Below are 22,494 nucleotides of genomic sequence, written 5' to 3' on the forward strand. Positions count from 1 at the left end.
ACTCTAAATGTGAGGAAAAGCCACTAGAGAGGGTTGGGCAGAGGCACAACATAAGCTTATATTTTAAAAGGGTCACTTTGGTTGCCAGGTGACCGATAGATTAAAAGGGCCAAGAAAGAAAGAGCAAGACCAAGTTGGAAGCTCTTGCAGTAGTGCAGGTGAGAGGTGATGATTATTTGATCAAAACCGGTATGGAAAGGTCGTGAGACATGGTCAGTTCCTGGTTATATTTTGAGGATAGAGCAACAGCTTTCCGACTTACTGAATGTGGGGTACAAGAGAAAGAAAATAGTCCAGGACAACACCAACACCGAGAGTTTTGGCCTGAGAAGCTAGAACGGTGAAGTGGCCATTTGCTGCAATGGGAAAGTCTGGGGAAAGGGCAGGCTTGGCACTGAGTCTTTGGAAATGAAGACTTTTGTTTTAGACATATTAAGTTATGAGGCCTTAGGCCGGGCGCGGTGGCTCAAGCCTGTAATCCCAGCACTTTGGGAGGCCGAGACGGGTGGATCACGAGGTCAGGAGATCGAGACTATCTTGGCTAACACGGTGAAACCCCGTCTCTACTAAAAAATACAAAAAACTAGCCGGGCGAGGTGGCGGGCGCCTGTAGTCCCAGCTACTTGGGAGGCTGAGGCAGGAGAATGGCGTAAACCCGGGAGGCGGAGCTTGCAGTGAGCTGAGATCTGGCCACTGCACTCCAGCCTGGGCGACAGAGCAAGACTCTGTCTCAAAAAAAAAAAAAAAAAAAAAAAGTTATGAGGCCTATTGGAGATCAAAGGAGAGGTATAAAGCAAGCTGCTGGAATACACACATTCTTACTGCTGAAAGTGGCACTAAAATTAAACATACACTTATCTCAATGTTTCTCCAAGTATATTTTTCATGTTGCTAGTTTTGTACACTGTTGAACAGTATTACACCGGGCTTCCGTTTTTGACCATGAGGGAGCCACTGATGCCAGAATAATCCTCCCTCCATAAACAACTACAAAACTGGACCAAGTAGAGAGGAATTGTTTCTTTTGCAGCGAACAACAGGTGACATAAGACTAATCCCTGACAGACGGGAAACTTAAGGGTGAGTCTCATGACTATCCAAATACCTGCCTGGGGAAAGCTTTCCAACTAAATGCAGCTGAGAGCCGGAGTCCAACCTGAGCACTGTGGTCTGCAAGCTGGGGAGGCACAAATGATAGTTTGGCTCAGCCAAGGCAGCTGGAATCTGTGGTGGGACATAGCAGAGGAGGGAGCTATGCAGAAAGGGGGCCCCAATAGTCCACATGGGGAATGGGGAACGCCTGCCAGAGTGAAGAGACCTTGTTCACACCCCATTGACACCGGTGGCATCCAGATGAGACACTGGAAAGCCTGCTCCTTAGGAGCACGAACAAAGCTTATTAAAGAAGGGGGGGCCTTAGATGCAAAGTGGTCCCAAATGCCAAAGGCACTGAGAAACCAAATAATGAGGCAGACCAAATTCAGCTTGTCAGTAAAGGGTGTTTTGTTAGGGGAACTTACAAAAAGAAGCATGATCTTAGGTGGCAGCAAGACAGGTAGATCTCTGCACTGCTAGTACCTAGATTCAGGGATTACACGTTTTGGGAGGTGGGGGGGATGTGCTTTGTGTAAGACAGTGAAGGAACATCCTCCAGAACAGGCAAGAATGCTGTCTGTGTCAAAACTGCACTCTGTGTGATGACACCAAGGTGGACATGTTCTTCCACGAGGACAGTAAATAAAGTAGGCATCAGGAGGAATTCACAGGACTGGGGCTAATCAGAAGTCAACATGGCGGGTTACTATCCAAGATGGAGTCACTTCTGTCTCCACACGAGTGCTAAAGTAACATCTACTCAAAACCCGTCCTATCAAAGTCTAAATTCAAATGGGATACGTTCCATCAATACCAAATTTATTGAGAGTGTTTAGCATGAAGGGCTGTTGAATTTTGTCAAAGGCCTTTTCTGCATCTGTTGAGATAATCATGTGGTTTATGTCTTTGGTTCTGTTTATATGCTGGATTATGTTTATTGATTTGTGTATATTGAACCAGCCTTGCATCCCAGGGATGAAGCCGACTTAATCATGGTGGATAAGTTTTTTGATGTGCTGCTGGATTCGGTTTGCCAGTATTTTATTGAGGATTTTTTCATCTATGTTCATCAGGGATATTGGTCTAAAATCCTCTTTTTTTGTTGTGTCTCTGTCAGGCTTTGGTATCAGGATGATGTTGGCCTCATAAAATGAGTTAGGGAGGATTCCCTCTTTTTCTATTGATTGGAATAGTTTCAGAAGGAATGGTACCAGCTCCTCCTTATACCTCTGGTAGAATTTGGCTGTGAATCCGTCTGGTCCTGGACTTTTTTTGGTTGGTAGGCTATTAATTACTGCCTCAATTTCAGAACCTGTTATTGGTCTATTCAGGAATTAAACTTCTTCCTGGTTTAGTCTTGGGAGAGTGTACGTGTCCAGGAATTTATCCATTTCTTCTAGATTTTCTAGTTTATTTGCATAGAGGTGTTTATAGTATTCTCTGATGGTAGTTTGTATTTCTGTGGGGTCGGTGGTGATATCCCCTTTATCATTTTTTGTTACGTCTATTTTATTCTTCTCTCTTTTCTTCTTTGTTAGTCTTGCTAGCGGTCTATCAATTTGGTTGATCTTTTCAAAAAACCAGCTCCTGGATTCATCGATTTTTTGAAGGGTTTTTTGTGTCTCTATCTCCTTCAGTTCTGCTCTGATTTTAGTTATTTCTTGCCTTCTGCTAGCTTTTGAATGTGTTTGCTCTTGCTTCTCTAGTTCTTTTAATTGTGATGTTAGGGTGTCAGTTTTAGATCTTGCCTGCTTTCTCTTGTGGGCATTTAGTGCTATAAATTTCCCTCTACACACTGCTTTAAATGTGTCCCAGAGATTCTGGTATGTTGTATCTTTGTTCTCATTAATTTCAAAGAATATCTTTATTTCTGCCTTCATTTCGTTATGTACCCAGTAGTCATTCAGGAGCAGGTTGTTCAGTTTCCATGTAGTTGAGTGGTTTTGAGTGAATTTCTTAATCCTGAGTTCTAGTTTGATTACACTGTGGTCTGAGAGACAGTTTGATATAATTTCTGTTCTTTTACATTTGCTGAGGAGTGCTTTACTTCCAACAATGTGGTCAATTTTGGAATAAGTGTGATGTGGTGCTGAGGAGAATATATAATCTGTTGATTTGGGGTGGAGAGTTCTATAGATGTCTATTAGGTCCACCTGGTGCAGAACTGAGTTCAATTCCTGGATATCCTTGCTAACTTTCTGTCTTGTTGATCTGTCTAATGTTGACAGTGGGGTGTTAAAGTCTCCCATTATTATTGTGTGGGAGTCTAAGTCTCTTTGTAAGTCTCTAAGGACTTGCTTTATGAATCTGGGTACTCCTGTATTGGGTGCATATATATTTAGGATAGTTAGCTCTTCTTGTTGAATTGATCCCTTTACCATTCCCACAACCAATATTATACTGAATGGGCAAAAACTGGAAGCATTCCCTTTGAAAACTGGCACAAGACAGGGATGCCCTCTCTCACCATTCCTATTCTACACAGTGTTGGAAGATCTGGCCAGGGCCATCAAGCAGGAGAAAGAAATAAAGGGTATTCAATTAGGAAAAGAGAAAGTCAAATTGTCCCTGTTTGCAGATGACATGATTGTATATTTAGAGAGCCCCATCATCTCAGCCCAGAATCTCTTTAAGCTGATAAGCAACTTCAGCAAAGTCTCAGGATACAGAATCTATGTGCAAAAATCACAAGCATTCTTATATACCAATAACAGACAAACAGAGAGCCAAATCATGAATGAACTCTCATTCACAATTGCTTCAAAGAGAATAAAATACCTAGGAATCCAACTTACAAGGGATGTGAAAGACCTCTTCAAGGAGAACTACAAACCACTGCTCAATGAAATAAAAGAGGACACAAACAAATGGAAGAACATTTCATGCTCATGGATAGGAAGAATCAATATCATGAAAATGGCCATGCTGCTCAAGGTAGTTTATAGATTCAATATCATCCCCATTAAGCTACCAGAGACTTTCTTCACAGAATTGGAAAAAACTACTTTAAAGTTCACATGGAACCAAAAAAAGAGCCTGCATTGCCAAGACAATCCTAAGCCAAAAGAACAAAGCTGGAAGCATCACACTACCTGACTTCAAAGTATACTACAAGGCTACAGTAACCAAAACAGCATAGTACTGGTACCAAAACAGAGATATAGACCAATGGAACAGAACAGAGCCCTCAGAAATAATACCACACATCTACAGCCATCTGATCTTTGACAAACCTGACAAAAACAAGAAGTGGGGAAAGGATTCCCTATTTAATAAATGGTGCTGGGAAAACTGGCTAGTCATATGTAGAAAGCTGAAATTGGATCCCTTCCTTACATCTCATACAAAAATTAATTCAAGATGGATTAGAGACTTAAATGTTAGACCTAAACCCATAAAAACCCTAGAAGAAAACCTAGTTAATACCATTCAGGACATAGGCATGGTCAAGGACTTCATGTCTAAAACACCAAAAGCAATGGCAACAAAAGCCAAAATTGACAAATGAGATCTAATTAAAGAGCTTCTGCACAGCAAAAGAAAGAAACTACCATCAGAGTGAACAGGCAACCTACAGAATGGGAGAAAATTTTTGCAATCTACTCATCTGACAAAGGGCTAATATCCAGAATCTACAAAGAACTCAAACAAATTTACAAGAAAAAAGCAAACAACCCCATCAAAAAGTGTGCGAAGGATATGAACAGATACTTCTCAAAAGAAGACATTTATGCAGCCAACAGACATATGATAAAATGCTCAGCCAGGCACGGTGGCTCACGCTTATAATCCCAGCACTTTGGGAGGCCAAGGCAGGTGGATCATGAGGTCAGGAGTTTGAGACCAGCATGGCCAAGATGGTGAAAACCTCGTCTCTACTAAAAAAATTACAAAAATTATCCGGGCCTGGTGGTGCACGTCTGTAGTCCCAGCTACTTGGGAGGCTGAGGCAGAAGAATCACTTGAACCTGGGAGGCAGAGGTTGTGGTGAGCCAAGATTGTGCCATTGCACTCCAGCCTGGGTGACAAGAACGAAACTCCATCTAAAAAATAAATAAATAAATAAATAAATAAATAAATAAATAAATAAATGCTCATCATCACTGGCCATCAGAGAAATGCAAATCAAAACCACAGTGAAAGACCATCTCACACCAGTTAGAATGGCAATCATTAAAAAGTCAGGAAACAACAGGTGCTGGAGAGGATGTGGAGAAATAGGAACACTTTTACACTGTTGGTGGGACTGTAAACTGGTTCAACCATTGTGGAAGACAGTGTGGCGATTCCTCAAGGATCTAGAACTAGAAATACCATTTGACCCAGCCATCCCATTACTGGGTATATACCCAAAGGATTATAAATCATGCTGCTATAAAGACACATGCTCATGTATGTTTATTGTGGCACTATTCACAACAGCAAAGACTTGGAACCAACCCAAATGTCCATCAATGATAGACTGAATTAAGAAAATGTGGCACATATACACCATGGAATACTATGCAGCCATAAAAGAGGATGAATTCATGTCCTTTGTAGGGACATGGATGCCGCTGGAAACCATCATTCTCAGCAAACTATCGCAAGAACAGAAAACCAAACACCACATGTTCTAACTCATAGGTGGGAACCTAACATTGAGAACACTTGGACACAGGAAGGGGCACATCAGACACTGGGACCTGTTGTGGGGTGGGGGGAAGGGGGAGGGATAGCATTAGGAGATATAACTAATGTAAATGATGAGTTAATGGGTGCAGCACACCAACATGGCACATGTATACATATGTAACAAACCTGCACATTGTGCACATGTACCCTAGAACTTAAAGTATAATAAAAAATAAAAATAAAAAAAATAAAGTTGAAGGGTTTTAGAACAAGGTTCACATGGGATAAAGAGATTGGCAGATGAGTCCTGCCAAATTAGAAGGGCTTGGAAAGTGTCTTGAACTTTCCATATATCTGCACTAACCAAGTATAAAAATTAGCCTACATAAATTCACATTGATCAGACACTAATTAATAACCCTGTTAAAACAAGTATCAACATTTTTTGGAGAAAGAACAGAAATCAGTGTTCTCTAAAATGCACTATCACAATGTCCAATGAACAATCAAGAAGGGCTAGGCATACAAAGTAACAGGATAATGTGAACCACAGTTATTACTGTTTAAAAAGCAGTCAGTTGAAAGCAAACCTAAAATGGACCAGATTTTAGGATTAGCCAAAAAGACTTTAAAGCAGCTGTCAAACTTCTGTTCATTGAATTAGAGCAAAATGTGGTCTGGTGAGTGAACAGGTAGGGAATCTCAGCAGAGAGATGAAAACTATGTAAAATAAAAATTCTTGAAATGAAAAGCGGCCGGGCTTGGCGGCTCACGCCTGTAATCCCAGCACTTTGGGAGGCCGAGACGGGCGGATCACGAGGTCAGGAGATCGAGACCATCCTGGCTAACATGGTGAAACCCCGTCTCTACTAAAAATACAAAAAAAAAAAAAATTAGCCAGGCGTGGTGGCAGCTACTCGGGAGGCTGAGGCAGGAGAATGGCATGAACCTGGGGGGCAGAGCTTGCAGTGAGTGGAGATCGCACCACTGCACTCCAGCCTGGGCAACAGGGCGAGACTGTCTCAAAAAAAAAGAAATGAAAAGCTAAAGTGTTATTGGGAGTTAAAAAAGGATTCTGTGTACAATTAAAATGGAAACTCATGTTTAAAAAGATTTAAATGGGTTAATTGACTGCAGTACTTCTTAGCACCTTTAGTATGCTACACGCATGATGAATCTCTAAAACAAGATGATAGATACAAGGCTTGCCACACATTTGACTGCAGAACTCAACTCGCCCAGAGACAGTAATCTGCAGAACATAATTGAGACTTGGACTTTATGCTTGGATCTCTTCCAGCTGTGCCCATTCTCTGACCTTCCATGCTCTTCCATATCGCCACACCTCTGAACCCTACTTCCTCTGCTTTGAAACCCTTTACGCTCCCACGTTTATCTGATTAACTATTCATCCTTCAAAACTTATCCTAACCATCCTCATCTTTCTGAAGGCTTCCCCAGCCCCCTCTCATAGAATCGGCCACTCCTTCTCCTGAGATTCCCGAGCACTTTGTAGAAACATCGCCTGAGTCATCATGTGCCATGCTGCAATATAATTATATGTTTACGTGGCTCTTCTTGTGACCTCCTTGCGGGGACTGTCGCCTCCTCAAGAGCAGTGACCAATCTCATTCATCTCAATGTCCTCCATACACAATATGAGGCCAGGGATTGGCAGCATCATAACTGTTGAGTGAGCAATGCCTTACTTCCAAAGATGACAGTCCATGGAAATCAAGGATCATGACCGAGATGATCCATCCTGCAATATTTAGCAGCATTAAGACAAGTCACTGCAATCCTCTGAGGCGGAGGATTTCATGATGACTAGGAACACAAACTCGATGGCCAGGGTTCGCATCTACACTATATCACTTGTTATCTGTACAACCTGGAGCAACTTGAATAAGTTCCTTCAGCTCCGATTCCCCATCTGGAAAATGAGGAGAGTAGCCTCCTCTACCTGACAGGATGTGTGGGGATTAAATGAGATAATTCATGTCACAGAGCTGCAAAGCCCAACACATAGAAAGCGCTCAGTGAGCAGTGGCTATTTATGTTACTACCTTTTCCTGCTTGTCACCTGCCTGCCACCACCTCCCTTCCTATGTTCAGAGAGTTATCAGCAGGCTCCCCTCTAGCTTCCTTACCCCTGACCCCTGTCTGTTACTACCACCCATGACCAACACTTGTCCATCCGTTCATACCCAGGGGCAGCCTGAGCTGCCAGCATGCACCCATCCTCATGTGCACCTCCAGGGCTGTATGCACAGGCCCAACTCATCCCTCAAGGCCAGATTTGAGCTGAGTCTGCCTATGAAGCTTCACCAACCCTTGGCCTCCCCCTTCCCTCCTGTAGCATTAGTCTGGTCCACGTGATGAGCATTTGGCCGTGTACTCCCATTGTTTCACATAGGCGAGAGCTCCTCCCTCAGAAAGATGATGGTCCTTCTGGGCAGAGGCCTAAGTTCATTCCATTTCCTTCTGTGACTGGCTCCTAAATTCAAGACCCAGGCAAGGGCCATGGCAGGATACTGAGAGTGCAACAGCACATCACGCCGTCTCTATAGATGTTCCCTGAGGTCGCAATGATGAGATAGCAGGAGTCCCACAACCAGCTGCCTCCAGAGTCCGGGCAGCAGGTTCTGTGTGAGATCTTCAAGGTTTTCGATGACTGAACCTTATACTCAGTGGTGTGATGTTATCTAAAATGGTTTGATGATCTCGGGCTGCATGAATAGAAGCTCAGGTTCCAGGACAAAGGCAAGGGTTTTGTGTCCTCTCAACTGGTGTGACGTTGTGTTTCATCCCTGCACACTGATGGATTGTCGTGGCAACACCAAAAACAGACAAACGAACAAAGCACGAATGTCTAGTAGTCTAGAAATGACCTCTGATGGGGAACAGTTGGAAACATAAGAATTTTCCATTGAGAACATATAATCATGTGATGTTAAAGTTATATTATGTTAATTTATATTATGTTAAAGTTATATTATGTTATGTTAATTGTGTGTGATATTAAAGGAATAAAGATTGTTAGGGGTTTTTTTTTAACCTTAAAATTTAGCGTTCATAGTGACGTAGCTACAACATCCTAGCAAGCTGTTGGTTTTTTTTTTTTTTAAATCAAATTGCCATATGCTAAACCTTGTTGACCAAGTTATTTGGAAACATGCTTTCTTCTTCCTTTCCCCCATCCCAATCTTAACTATAGAAGAGTCAGCCCACAGTACTCTCCTCCAATCAGGGCTTTAAAACGCTATGAGCTATCTCACATGAAAGGTGAGGTCTGGAAATCAGTGGGAAGAGTAGTCTGTAAACTGAGCATTCAGTGTAGGAAGTCAGTGAATATTATCTTGAAAAACTGGAATTACGTTACTGAAGAAGTGTAAGGTGACTATTTATGTCCACATGAGATCATAAGGAAGAGAGACTCAGCAGACACAGCCAACGGCGGGACCCACACTGCAAGACCTAATGATAATTAAACAGTCTGAGAGGCTTACAATGCTCAGAGAAATAAAGGAAAGGACAGAATCCACAGGGCAGGGAGAGGATATTGGGGAAAATCAGGAAGCAAATGGAAATAAAATAGATAGCCATTAAGGTTAAAACACTCCCTAGGTAAGTTAGACTAGATGACTAGATAGAGGGCTTGTGGTTTGGAAGATGATTCTGAGGAAATCAGACCAAAACACAGAGAAAGAGCAGAAATTATGAAAGTGAAATCAATGTAATGTGAAGAGTAGAATGACAAATTCAATGTAAATCTAATAGGGATTCGAAGGAGAGAATAGGGAGAGTAAGGGAGAGGCAACATATTGAAGAGATAATGGAGCAGAATTCACCAGAATTGAAGAAGGGTGACTGCTCAAACTGAAAAGGCACACAGAAATATGAGCAGGATACATGAAAATAAATCCACCTGTAGTCTCACCGTAGTGACACTGAGGAGTGTCAAATACAAAGACCAAATATTAAGGTTTTCCTAAGAAAGGGAACTAATGTAAGTTACTGAGAAGCTATATCCTGTCTTTTCTGCTGGGCTGGTGGGATGGTGGCTGGTGGGCTGGTGGGCTGGTGACTTGTGGGTTGGTGGGCTGGTGGCTGGTGGCTGGTGGCTGGTGGGCTGGTGGACTGGTGGGGCTGGTGAGCTAGTGGACTGGTGGCTGGTGAGCTAGTGGGCTGGTGGCTGGTGAGCTAGTGGACTGGTGGCTGGTGGGCTGGTGGGCTGGTGGCTGGTGAGCTGGTGGGCTGGTGGCTGGTGAGCTGGTAGACTGGTGGCTGGTGGGCTGGTGGGCTGGTGGCTGGTGAGCTGGTGGGCTGGTGGCTGGTGAGCTAGTGGGCTGGTGGCTGGTGGGCTGGTGGGGCTGGTGGGCTGGTGAGCTAGTGGGCTGGTGAGCTAGTGGGCTGGTGGCTGGTGGGCTGGTGGGCTGGTGGGCTAGTGGGCTGGTGAGCTAGTGGGCTGGTGGCTGGTGGGCTGGTGGGCTGGTGGGCTAGTGGGCTGGTGGCTGGTGGGCTGGTGGGCTGGTGGGCTGGTGGCTGGTGAGTTAGTGACTGGTGGGCTGGTGGGCTAGTGGCTGGTGAGTTAGTGACTGGTGGGCTGGTGGACTGGTGGCTGGTGAGTTAGTGACTGTTGGGCTGGTGGGCTAGTGGCTGGTGGGCTGGTGGGCTGGTGGGCTAGTGGCTGGTGGGCTACTGGCCTAATGGCTAGTGGGCTGGTGGGCTGGTGGCTAGTGGGCTAGTGGCTGGTAGGCTGCTGGGCTGGTGGCTGGTGGGCTGCTGGGCTGGTGGCTGGTGGGCTGGTGGCTAGTGTCTGGTGGGCTAGTGGCTGGTAGGCTGCTGGGCTGGTGGCTGGTGGCTGGTGGGCTGCCGGGCTGGTGGCTGGTGACTGACGGTCTTCAGCTTCCAGCCAGAGAATGCAGCAAGAACGGAGGAGCAGCCAGTTACTCTCCAAGCGAAGGTCAGGCTACTTGAGCGAGACATTCAGACCAAGAAGGCGGCGGTGATTTCATCCAAACCACTCTGCAAGTCCGTCTTGTTAAGATTTGTTGGTAACGTGGGCTTGGGCTTTCACCCTCTAACATGTGTGGGCTTGCCTGTGCATGCATGTAGGGCAGTGGTGTCAGGCATCTTAAATTATCTGCAATCCATCTCCTCTTTTTTAGTAATGTACATAAAAGGACAATGAAAATCTCCCAAAGCAAGAGTTCTCAATCCTGGCTGCAGGCAAGAATACACCAAAGCCCAGGTGAGCCCGTGTTTAAACTCTCTGGAAAGTGACATCGATGATATAGACAAGTCTGTGTCACGAGGCCTCCTCCTCTGTCCATGTCCTGAAGGAACTCAGCCATGTGCCTGCAATACATGTCAACTGCCTCTCCGAGCATCAAGTCCCGTGAGGCTGCCCGAGCGATGATGGGGTTCCTGGTCCCCTGCGTTCTCCATCCCTTTCGTAATTACGGTTGTGTCCACTGCATGCCCCCACTCCTGTTGTAAACTTAAGCCTCACCACAGGCAGGGATGAAAGACACTTTCTCTTTAGACAACTGACTCGGGTAAAATGTAAATATGACCTTTGGGAACTGCTAACCTGACTACCCGAGGGTTGATTCCAGTAAAAAGAATATTTTCATCATTTTCACTTGCAGAAGTACAAAGAGATGAGATTCCAGTAAAAAGAATATCTTCATCATTTTCACTTGCAGAAGTGCAAAGAGATGACAAGCATCGAGTTCTGTTGTAAACGTCGTCACCCAGAAAGCTTTACCCCAGCTTTGGAGTCAGAGTCTGCTGGGATGTACTTGTTGAAACCACTTCTTTCACATGTGGGAGGCTGCACAAATCCCTGGTTTTAGGACCTTCGGTTTCTTCATCAGTAGAAAGAATGAGCGGGCTGGACTGGACTTTTGGCTTGTGGTCCACGGGATTCAAGGTTCGGACCTCCAGGAAACTCTCCAAATCAGGGACTTCGCAGATGGGACCCGGGCTTTGGTATTTTAAGAAGCCCCCACAGATGACACTGACATATACTGCTGGCTACTGACCTCAATTACTTTAATTCCTAACATTTTATATTCAAACCCCCAGTTTGTAGACAAAGGAAAACAGTGTCTAATAATAATGCTAAAAATTCCCTCACAAAATTTTAGTACTATGATTCCATTTAAATTGGATTTTTCAAAAGAAAAGAAACCTTAGATAATTAATTAATTTATAATAAAAGAAATCCAAATACCAATCCCAGCACTTTGGGAGGCTGAGACAGGCAGATCACAAGGTCAGGAGATCGAGACCATCCTGGCTAACATGGTGAAACTCCGTCTCTACTAAAAAATACAAAAAACTAGCCGGGCGAGGTGGCGGGCGTGTGTACTCCCAGCTACTCGGGAGGCTGAGGCAGGAGAATGGCGTGAACCTGGGAGGCAGAGCTTGCAGTGAGCTGAGATCCGGCCACTGCAGTCCAGCCTGGAAGACAGTGAGACTCCATCTCAAAAAAAAAAAAAAAAAAAGAAATCCAAGTACCAATGCTGTATTAACCAATATGGTTCCAATATATATATACTCATCATTTAAGTGAAACAAAGTACTTGGTTTAGGAGGAATACTACCAAGAAATGCCTTAGTTAGGAAATGGTCTATAATATTTATGATGATAAAAGGGCAGTGTAGGAGTCTTCAAGCAAAACTACCTCATTTCATTACCAAATCATTAGACCTGAGAATCAGGTCTTACATCAGGGATGAGAATAAAGAACTGAAACTTACCCTGGAATTGAGAACAGAAACTGAAGCCGTGGCTAAAAAGCAGAAGATAGCTGTAGAGAAAACACCTTTTTATCATAGCACCCAATGGGTGAGCAAGAAAGAAGTGACGAAAGGAAAATCCTGGTGGGCGAGGCTCAGGGTGCCGCCGAGTGCTGGTCTCTCTGGCCTGTGTGGAGAGGCATGAGCACCGTCTCAGCATCCGAGGATGAACTAGACGCTACACCCCAGCCCAGGCAGTGCGCGCCTCCACTCGCACCCCTCACCTCTGGGCAGAGGTGGGGCTGGACTACAACTCTAAAGCTATTAAGTGCCTCATCCTGTCAAAATCAAGCCTCAGAATAGAAACTGAGTTGACTTATAGAAAAATGAAGTTGTTTTTCTTGCACACACAAGTTTGTAGATGGGTACATCTATATCCCTGCCACAGGGTCACTGTGGTGGTTACCTTTGTTTCACTCTGCTCTTTGGCCCAAATGGAGATCTTGGCATACCCTGAGTCCTTCCTGCTCCTTCTGCTTCTTCAGGTATAGATTGCTCCTTCCTCCCTCCATTAGCAGTGGGAGAATTTATTCATTCGCTCCCTCATTTCGTTCATTTGTTCTATAAACACCACACGTCAGAGACCACTTCAGGCAACGGAAATAATAGCAAGAGGCTGGGTTTGGTGGCTCATGCCTGTAATCCCAGCACTTTGGGAGGCCGAGGTGGGAGGATCACCTGAGGTCAGGAGTTCAAGACCAGCCTGGCCAACATGGTGAAACCTCGTCTCTACTAAAAGTACAAAAATTAGCCAAGTGTGGTGGTGGGTGCCTGTAATCCCAGCTACTCAGGAGGCTGGGGCAGGAGAATCGCTTGAACCCAGGAAGCAGAGCTTGCAGTGAGCCAAGATCATGCCATTGTACTCCAGCCTGGGTAACAAGAGTGAAACTGTGTCTCAAACAAAAAAAAAAAAGAAAGAAAGAGAAAGAAAGAAAGAGGGAGGGAGGGCAAGCAAGCAAAGCAGGGAAAAGGACAAGTTCCTTTTCTCCTGAAGACTACATTTTGAAGGTGAGCGACAGACAGTAAACAAATAAATATATAACGTGTCAAGTGGTGACAAGTGCTCTGAAGATAAATATAGTAGGGAAAAGGAATGAAGAGAGACAGGAGGCAGATGCTATTTTGGAGGCGGTCAGGGGGGCCTCTGTGTTGACCTGACATTTGAGCAGAGAGGTCTGTGAACTTATAAAAATGCTTTATACGCAGGATCACCACAGATAATCAGCCAGCTGGCACAGCAGGGGAACTGTTCCCTCAGCAGTACACCCAGAGCTTTGTCACAGTGTAAGGCTAAATCAAACGACCTCTAAAAGAGGCGTAAATGCCACCTGCGTATGCATCCCCACTGATGAAAGAGAAACCGACCAAAAATAAAAACTGGTAGCAGTAGAAATGGGCTCCCATTCAAAACAGTGTTCCTGTAAACATCTATTGAATTACTTATCAAAATAATAGACTGTGACAAAATCTAAATACCTAAAACTATCCAAAGAGTATTGCTCAATCATGTTTTTCTGTATACTGCATTGATCTGAAAATGTTGAGAAAAGGTTTAGAAGCGCATGCTCCCCCAGGCACAGTGGCTCACTCCTGTAATCCCAACACTTTGGGAGGCCAAGGCAGGAGGATCACTTGAGGCCAGGAACTCCAGACTAGCATGGGCAACATAGCAAGATCCTATCTTTACAAAAAAATTTAAAAATTATCAGGGCACGGTGGCATGCACATGTAACCCCGGCTACTCAGAAGGCTGAGGTGGGAGGATCCTTGAGCCCAGAAGTGTGAGGCTGCAATAAGCTATGATGGTGCCAACTGCATTCCAGGCCAAGGAACAGAGTGAGACCTCATCTCTAAATAAAAATAGAAGTTCAAGGTCCCAGCCATGTTCCAAGGTTCCACAGAGACACAGAATACGGCTTATGGAAGGCCTCTTCTCAACTGCAAGTGAGAAGCAGAAGGTGTGTGGAGTGTAGACAGTGAGAGTTCATCATGGTCAGGCGGGCCTACGTCTGAATGGAACTGAGACAGGGATGTTAAATAACTTGCCCCAAAGCACACAGCCAGTGAGGCAGGAAGCCAGTATTAAACCTCAGGCAAATCTCAGGGGAATTTGATGGAGAAAAAAAAGTCAATCTTAAGAGGTCACATACTGTCTAATTCCATAACATTCTTGTGTAACATTCTTGAAACAAAATTATCAAAATGGAGAATGGGTTCTGGGTTAGAGGGGTAGAGAGGGAGGTGGCTGGAGCCATAGCAGGGTAGGATGAGAAGTCAGGTGGCGATGGAACAGGTCTGGGTCTTGATTGTGGTGGTAGTGTGATACGGAAATCTATGTGTGATACAGTTGCACAGAATGAAATACACACACACACACGAATGTATTTAAGCTGGTGAAATCTGAAAAAGTTCTGTGGATTGTCCCAGTGTCAGTTTCCCGGTTTCAGTAGTGTTCAGTGGTATGCAAGGTATTACCACGGGGTGAAACTGAATGAAGGGTACACAGGATTTCTGTTTTTATTTCTTACAGCTGTGCATGAATCTATAATTACTTCAAAATAAAAAGTTAAAAACCAACCAAACAAAAAGCAACTCAGGCAGTCGTAGGCTTGAGCCTAAGCCTTAACTGTGATGTAGAGCCAGTAGCTGTGAAAATTCTATGAATCAAGAGATTTTTCAATTAAACAATATGATATTTAACAATTTCTATTATTCTGCGATGTTCTGTTTACCTTTTTAATGGACAAGGAAAACAAATCTAATTTAATATAGCTTTCGAATGTGTGTATTAAGTATTTTATCTAAACCCTTACTTTCTCATAATATAACCCACATAAAACATCCCGATGCAACATAAGTGGAGAAAACAGCTTCTAAAATATCTGCATTACTTTCTTTCATAAGTCCCCATTAAAATACAAACTTCTATACCTAGAAAAGTAATCAGGAAGCAAAAGCTTTAAAATAATCCTCGGCCAGGTGTGGTGGCTCATGCCTATAATCTCAGCTCCTCGGAAGGCTGAGGCTGGAGAATCACTTGAGCCTGGGAGGCAGAGGTTGCAGTGAGGCGAGATTGGGCCACTGCACTCCAGCCTGGGCGACAGAGCACGACTACGTCTCAAAAAATAAAAAAAATTAGAAAAATTAATCCTCAATGTCCAGCACCATGGACTGAACTGTCCATGTAACACTGGCGCGTTTCTACTGCATTTGTGGACGGCTGTAGGGAGAAGGGAGTCTCTTTGCTTTTCGTGCCTTCTACAAGTGTCCCCCCAAACCATAGTAAAAGTAACATCTCTTTTGTTCACCTTTCGTTGTTTTGATTTTTCTGAAATTTTACATTTTAGGCTCTGGAGGATCCTATATCGTATGTACAGCAGCAACCTGTGCAAACTGTTATGCTTAATTGTGGGACAATGTATTTTTAAACTAGCATTTACAAAGCAAATTTGAGATAGTACAGGATGGTGACCTGGCTCTGCAAAGACCACAGGCAAGGAGGCAGAACAGTCTGGCAAGACTGTGATCCGGGAATGCAAAGCTGGGCCTGAGAAGGAGGAGGGGAAATTCCCCCAGAGAGGCCTGGGAGCCCTGGGGAACCAGAGAGCAGGGAAAGGACAAGCCCGACCGATCCGTGAACTCCTGGGGAGAGCTGGGGAGCAAAGATCCTCTTGGTCCCAAGCAAGGCAGCTTAGGGACAGTCACAGCTCTGGAAAACCTGGCTCTCCTTCACTTCCTCTGCCTGCCCCTTCTCCCTTCCTAGAATAGGAACAGATTGCTTGAGAAAAAATTAAATAATGTTTTCATTGTAAATTTGAGAATTTATCAATGAGCAACATTTTCTGCTCGTGGGCCTCAGGCAGCTGCATGGTCTACATCCCGGGACCTGGGTGCCGGGTGACAATGACAAGAGCTTTGATGGGGATGGTGCCAGAGCAGAGCTCAGGAGAGGGTGACTTGAGCAAAGATTTAACATGTAGTTCATTTCGCTTTCCTGCTTTTTAGTATTTGTATTTGATTCCAGACTTTCCCATTAAGTACCTGTAATCCCAGCACTTTGGGAGGCCAAGGTGGGAGGATCACTTGAGCTCAAGAGTTCAAGACCAGCCTGGGCAACATAGTGAGACCCCCATCTCTACTAAAATAAATAAAAATTAGCTGGGCATGGTGGTGTGTGCCTGTAGTACCAGCTACCTGGGAGGCTGAGTTGGGAGAATCATTGAGCCCGGGAGGTCAAGGCTACAGTGAGCCGTGATGGCGCCACTGTAGTCCAACCTGTGCAACAGAGCAGAACCCGTCTCAAAAACACAAAATATCAAAGGGGTAGGGGGAATCGGCTTTCCCATTAATTTCTGATGAACCCCAAAATGGGTTACCGTTGGTGATTTTACAGCCTGCAGCAGTCAGTGCAAGGACTTTCAGATTCCCACGTGTGAGACTTAGGCCTGGCGGGTATGATATGCGGCGGAATCGGCCAGGCTCACAGTGATCCTCTCACCGCCCTTGTTACCTACAGGAATAGAAGAGCACCCAGGACTGCGGGGCACTGAAATACTCCACCCTCAGCCCCACCCCCTCCCAGACACAGTTGGTGGGCCCTGCCTCTACTCCTGCACCTGAAAATGAGTCTGACATTCTGGTTCTGTCTGTTCCGTGCAGACTTCAGCGGACGTGTTTTATGCCATGGGGTTGGAGTAACCGGAACACACATCTTCAGGGACAGGACTGAAGCTGATGAGAGGCACATAGAGAAAAAGTTCCCTCAGAGACGTTCCTTTTCCAAGTGTTATCCTTTCCTGGGACGCAGCCACAGCCCCGTCCTCAGGGCTCCATGGCACACTTCCTTTTCCTCATGATAACGTCTACCTTTCCGGCCCAATCTGGTCTGAGTTCGTTTTCCTCACCTTCCAAGGAAGTGTCTGCTGAGCGGTGGTGGAGTCTGCAGGGTCAGCGGCTGTGCTGCTTCGCTCAGCACTGTGGCTCCTGTGCTGGTACATCTGCTAGCATGTAACAGGGGCTCAGTGAGTATATACTGAGCTAATGCATGAACGATATGCTGAGCATCATATGCCCTGTGTGGGACGAACCTTCAGGAACAAGTGCGCCAGAAAAGAGAGCTCCCCGCTTGGCGGGAAGGGTGGAGGGATGGTGGGGACAGCTGTGTGAGGAAAGATATTTAGAGCAGGAGCCTCCCTGGTTGGCAAGGGAGAGCTAAGGTGTTCATCTGTCATTAGTCTCCATCCAAAACCTTCTAAACGCCTCCTTCATATTTTGATGATTTCCCAGGTTGTGAACTCACCTTCGAGTGTGGAACCCAGATCCTACCCTTCCCAGCCTTCCTTCCACTGGGATGCAGACCTGTGATTGGGTTCCATCCGCCCGATGAAATCAGCGTGAGATGCCGATTAGAAGCCAGCCGCAAGAGGAAGTGGGCAGGGCCTAGGCCCCCATGTTGTCCATGTGGTGGAGGCAGAGGCAGGGTGCTTCTGAGACCTCAGATGTTCCTTACCAGGTTGATTCCATGAAGAGATTGTGGATGCTGTCCCTAAAAGCTCAGCCCAATATGTGCCTTCAGCCATTTTAATAACAGTGTGATTTTTCTAATGAGTTCCCTCCAGTTTAAACTATAGAGAGAGGATACAGGTTAGAGAAGCTGAAATCTTTATCATGAGGATGGAGCTGAACATCATGTCCAATAGTTGAGAGGAGATCCAAATTTCAAGAATAAAGAATGTGAGTGAGGGCCAGGCGCAGTGACTCACGCCTGTAATCCCAGCACTTTGGGAGGCCGAGGTGGGCAGATCATGAGGTCAGGAAATGGAGGCCATCCTGGCTAACACGGTGAAACACCATCTCCATCTCTACTAAAAAATACAAAAAACTAGCCAGGCGAGGTGGCAGGCGCCTGTAGTTCTAGCTACTCAGGAGGCTGAGGTAGGAGAATGGCGTGAACCTGGGAGGCGGAGCTTGCAGTGAGCCGAGATCATGCCACTGCACTCCAGCCTGGGTGACAGAGCGAGACTCCGTCTCAAAAAAAAAAAAAAAAAAAAAGGATGTGAGTGAAGCAGTCAGCCAGAAACTGATCTTTTCAAGCAACCAACTTTTTGACAAAGTGATATTTCTCTATTCTCTTTTCTGTTTCAATCATTTTTATTCCTATCTCTATTTCCTTCTTTCCATTTATATGAGCTTCATATTCTGTTTTTCTATCTTCTTAAGGTAAAAACTAAGTATCACTTTAAACTTTTCTTCTTTTCTAGCATAAGCATTTAAAGCTATCCTATTCCCTGTAAGCAATGTCTGAGGAAACATCTCAGAAATTTTGACGCTCAGGTTTTCATTCTTACTTTCTAATCACGGTGATTTCTTCTTTGGCACATACATCATTTTGCAATGAAGTGTTTTACTTCCAAACAGGGAAGGATTTTCATCTTCCTGATATCTTTCTAATATTGATTTCTATTGTAATTCTGTGGTGGTCAAAGTGCATACTCTGTGTGATTTCAGTCTCTGTAAACTTTCCGGGATTGTTTTACCGCCCAGCATACGGTGTGTCTCCATGCACCGGAAGCAATGGAGAAGCTCGCGTGTTCTGCGCTTCCTGGGTGAACATTCTATCACCATCAAGTGAGCCAAGTTGGTGGGGAGTGTTGTATAAGTCTCCTCTGTCCTTAGTGATTTCTGCCTACTTTTTCTATTAATACCAAAAGGGGTGTATTAAAACTGCCCCCATCACCTTGGATTCATCCAGAGCTCCTTTCATTTTCATCAGTTCTTAAGATTTTCATTTTATTTGGGACATTCACAGCGTCTGGTATTAGCTACCTGTTGCTTTGTAACAAATCACTCCCAAATTAAATAAACTTGATGACCAGGAGTCTGGGTGTGGCTTCACTGGGTGCGCCTGGCTCAGAGTTTCTCACAGATCTGTAACGAAAGCACCAGCCTGCTCTGCAATCACCGCCAGGCCCCCACGTAGCTTCCCAGCTCACCCATCTGGCTGCTGGGCCTCAGGGCCACAAGGTTGTGGGCTAGAGGTGCTTCTTGACCTCTCCATAGGAATACCCTAACATGGCATCTTTCCTTCCCTAGAAGGGGGAGAGAGAGACACACTTTTTATTTATTTATTTTTATTTACTTATTTACTTATTTATTTATTTACTTTTGTGTGTGTGGAGTTTTGCTTTTGTCGCCCAAGCTGGAGTTCAGTGGCGAAATCTCGGCTCACTGCAACCTCCGCCTCCCAGGTTCAAGCAATTCTCCTGCCTCAGCCTCCCGAGTAGCTGGGATTACAAGCACCTGCCACCACACCTGGCTAATTTTTGTATTTTTTAGTAGAGATGGGGTTTCGCCATGTTGGCCAGGCTTGTCTTGAACTCCTGACCTCAGGTGAACCACCTGCCTTGGCCTCCCAAAGTGCTGGGATTCCAGGCGTGAGCCACCACATCAGGCTGACACACAGATTTTTTAAACCTAACCTTGAAGTAAAAGCATACCACTTTAGCCGTGTTTCATTCAATAGACACGTTATTAGCTTCGGCCCACACTCAAGGGGTGAGGGTGCTTACAGAAGAATGTAGAGATAATCAGAGCTATCTCAGAGGCTGCCTACCACACCCTTCAAGGCACTCGGTAAAGAAAGCAACCTCAATCATATATATACGTCATTGGAACTCCATATGTATGTAACTATATAGTTTCCTATATATGTAACTATATGTGTCTAGTTATACATATATGTAACTATAAAACTATATATGTATGTAACTCTGTATATATATATATAAAGTTCAGTTTCAATGGTGTCCATGAAAATGCTGAGCAACCAGTCTTGGGAGGGCGGGGGTCAGGGCAACTCTGTAGCAAAAGTTTATAGACAGTCCTGTAAGCTTCACGTTTTACATAATTCAGACTCATCTTCAATGTACATATTTCTTGGAGAAAATGCTCAAGAGAATCTGGTTGGGCCAATGTGGGAAAGGAGTCCACAGCCAATCAGCTACGGCAGGGAAGGCAAGACCGTGAAGAACAAGCTTGTGTGGTGTGCCAGAGGTCCACCGCTGTGGGCCGGGGAGCCGCGCTCTCAGAGGGAGAACCAACGGGTGATGCACCAGCCTTCACCCTGGTGATGCTCACAGCCTGCATCTCTGATAGGAAGGGGCTGGCAGCAGCTAGAGCTGAGAGCAGGCTGCTCAAGGGAGAGGAGCTGTGATGAAAGCAGGGGCCTCAGGAGGAGGGAGGTGCATTTGCAGCAGCTCTCAGGTCATATCCTAGGCCTGTGTCTGGCCCAGGCTCATGCCTCACACGCTTCTGCCTGCCTCAGAGACATCAAAAGTCTGTGAGCACCATGTTAATGAGCAAAGGAACTTCAGTGTCTTACCAGGGTCTCAGACTAACCAGAGAAGAGGAAATTAGCTCAGAGCTGGACTCAAGCCTTCTGTGCTAACCTGTGCAAGCAACCATGGCCTCAGGAGGCTCCTGAGCATTGTCTCCTTACAGGACAAGAGCAGGTGGTCCTGAGGTCCCACCAGATGTTGCAAAGCATGGGCACCATCGGCTGCCACTGCGGGCTAAGATTGGTTGATTCAGACATTCGGCGAGTGTGAAAATTCTTTGGAGGAAATATTTCCTAGGGCTTGATGCACTCTCAGGCAGGCCCCACCTGCACCAGCAATGGGCTAAGATCCTTGCTAGCCGTCTCTAGTGGAGCTTCATCTAGATCTGAAGTAGCTGTAGGCCTAGCATTGCTTTTTTTGTCTTTTTGAACTTTTTATTATGGAGAGTTCCAAGCATACCTAAAAGTAGAGGGACTAGAGAGACTAACATAATGAACTCCCATGCGTTGATCACCCAGCTTCAACAATCACCAGCTCACAGCTGATCCTCTTTCATCTCTAGCCCCGCCCACTGTCCCCACCCACCCTGCAGATTATTTAGAAATAAATCTCATTTTATCATTTGATTCACACTTCAGTACATATTTCTGAAAGATGAAACAAATTTAAAAATCTTTAAAAACCCTACAAAATCTAAAATAGCCATTATTACATCTAAGATGATTAATAAATTCTCATCAGAAGTATAGTAGAGGCTGTGCTTGGTGGCTCATGCCTGTAATCCCAGCACATTGGGAGACTGAGGCAGGAGAATCACTTGAGGTCAGGAGTTTGAAACCCCTCTGGGCAAGAAAGCAAGACCCACCCTTCCCAGTACCCCCACCTCTCATCCCCCACCCAACACACACAAATTTAGCTGGGCTTGGTGGTGCATGTCTGTAGTCCCAGCTACTCGGGATGCTGAAGCGGAAGGATTGCTTGAGTCCAGGAGCTTGAGGCTACAGTGAACTGAGAACATGCCACTGCACTCCGGCCTGGGTGACAGAGCAAGAGCCTGTATGAAAGGAAGGAAGGAAAAGAAGGAAAGGAAGGAAAGGAAGGAAAGGAAGGAAAGGACGGAAGGAAGGAAGGAAGGAAATGGAGGAAGGAAGGAAAAAAGAAGGGAGGGGAGGAGGAGGGAGGGAAGGAAGGGAGAAAGGGAGGGAGGAACAGAGGAAGGAAGGAAGGAAGGAAAGAAGAAAAAAAAAACAGTATTCAAATATTCCCTGTTACTGCTTTTCTTAATATACAGACTCTAAAAATTAAAATTTCAATTTCCCCAACTGCTTTTAAAAACATTCATATTTCATCGGTGACTATAACAAAAATGTATAAAGCCAACAAACAAAAATGTATAAATGATAAAAACTTAAATCTGCTCTTTACGACTTGATAATTCATAGGAAAATGAAAATAGTTTCCATCATCCTTTCTCAGGCTGCTGTTTTTTATTTGTCTAAGAAGAAAAGAAAACATGTCAAAGCCTGTGGTAGTCACTAGGGCAGTTCACAGACGGGCCCACTTCTTTCCCTCCAGCCAATGGGAGGATTGAACTTCCCCAGTACCTTAAAGTTTGGTGTGGTCATATGACTTGTTCTGG

General features: G+C 45.0%; 2 long non-coding RNA genes across 3 annotated transcripts in view; one reads left to right on the top strand and one right to left on the bottom strand.

Annotated features, from left to right (window-relative positions):
• Positions 1 to 13,575, bottom strand: part of LOC105490066 (uncharacterized) — a 62,870-nt gene extending 49,295 nt beyond the window's left edge. The window contains exons 1-2 of the long non-coding RNA XR_011612123.1: positions 12,926 to 13,575; positions 12,481 to 12,646 (exon numbers count right to left, since the gene is read on the bottom strand). This is a non-coding gene — a long non-coding RNA (uncharacterized lncRNA). The remainder of the gene's footprint in view (positions 1 to 12,480; positions 12,647 to 12,925) is intronic.
• Positions 1 to 17,940, top strand: part of LOC105490065 (uncharacterized) — a 101,548-nt gene extending 83,608 nt beyond the window's left edge. For both annotated transcript variants that reach the window (XR_011612124.1, XR_011612125.1), the window contains one exon: positions 17,806 to 17,940. This is a non-coding gene — a long non-coding RNA (uncharacterized lncRNA). The remainder of the gene's footprint in view (positions 1 to 17,805) is intronic.
• The last annotated feature ends 4,554 nt before the right edge of the window (positions 17,941 to 22,494 follow it).

Source organism: Macaca nemestrina, chromosome 13 (assembly GCF_043159975.1).
Source record: "Macaca nemestrina isolate mMacNem1 chromosome 13, mMacNem.hap1, whole genome shotgun sequence".
NCBI classification, from domain to species: Eukaryota; Metazoa; Chordata; class Mammalia; order Primates; family Cercopithecidae; genus Macaca; species Macaca nemestrina.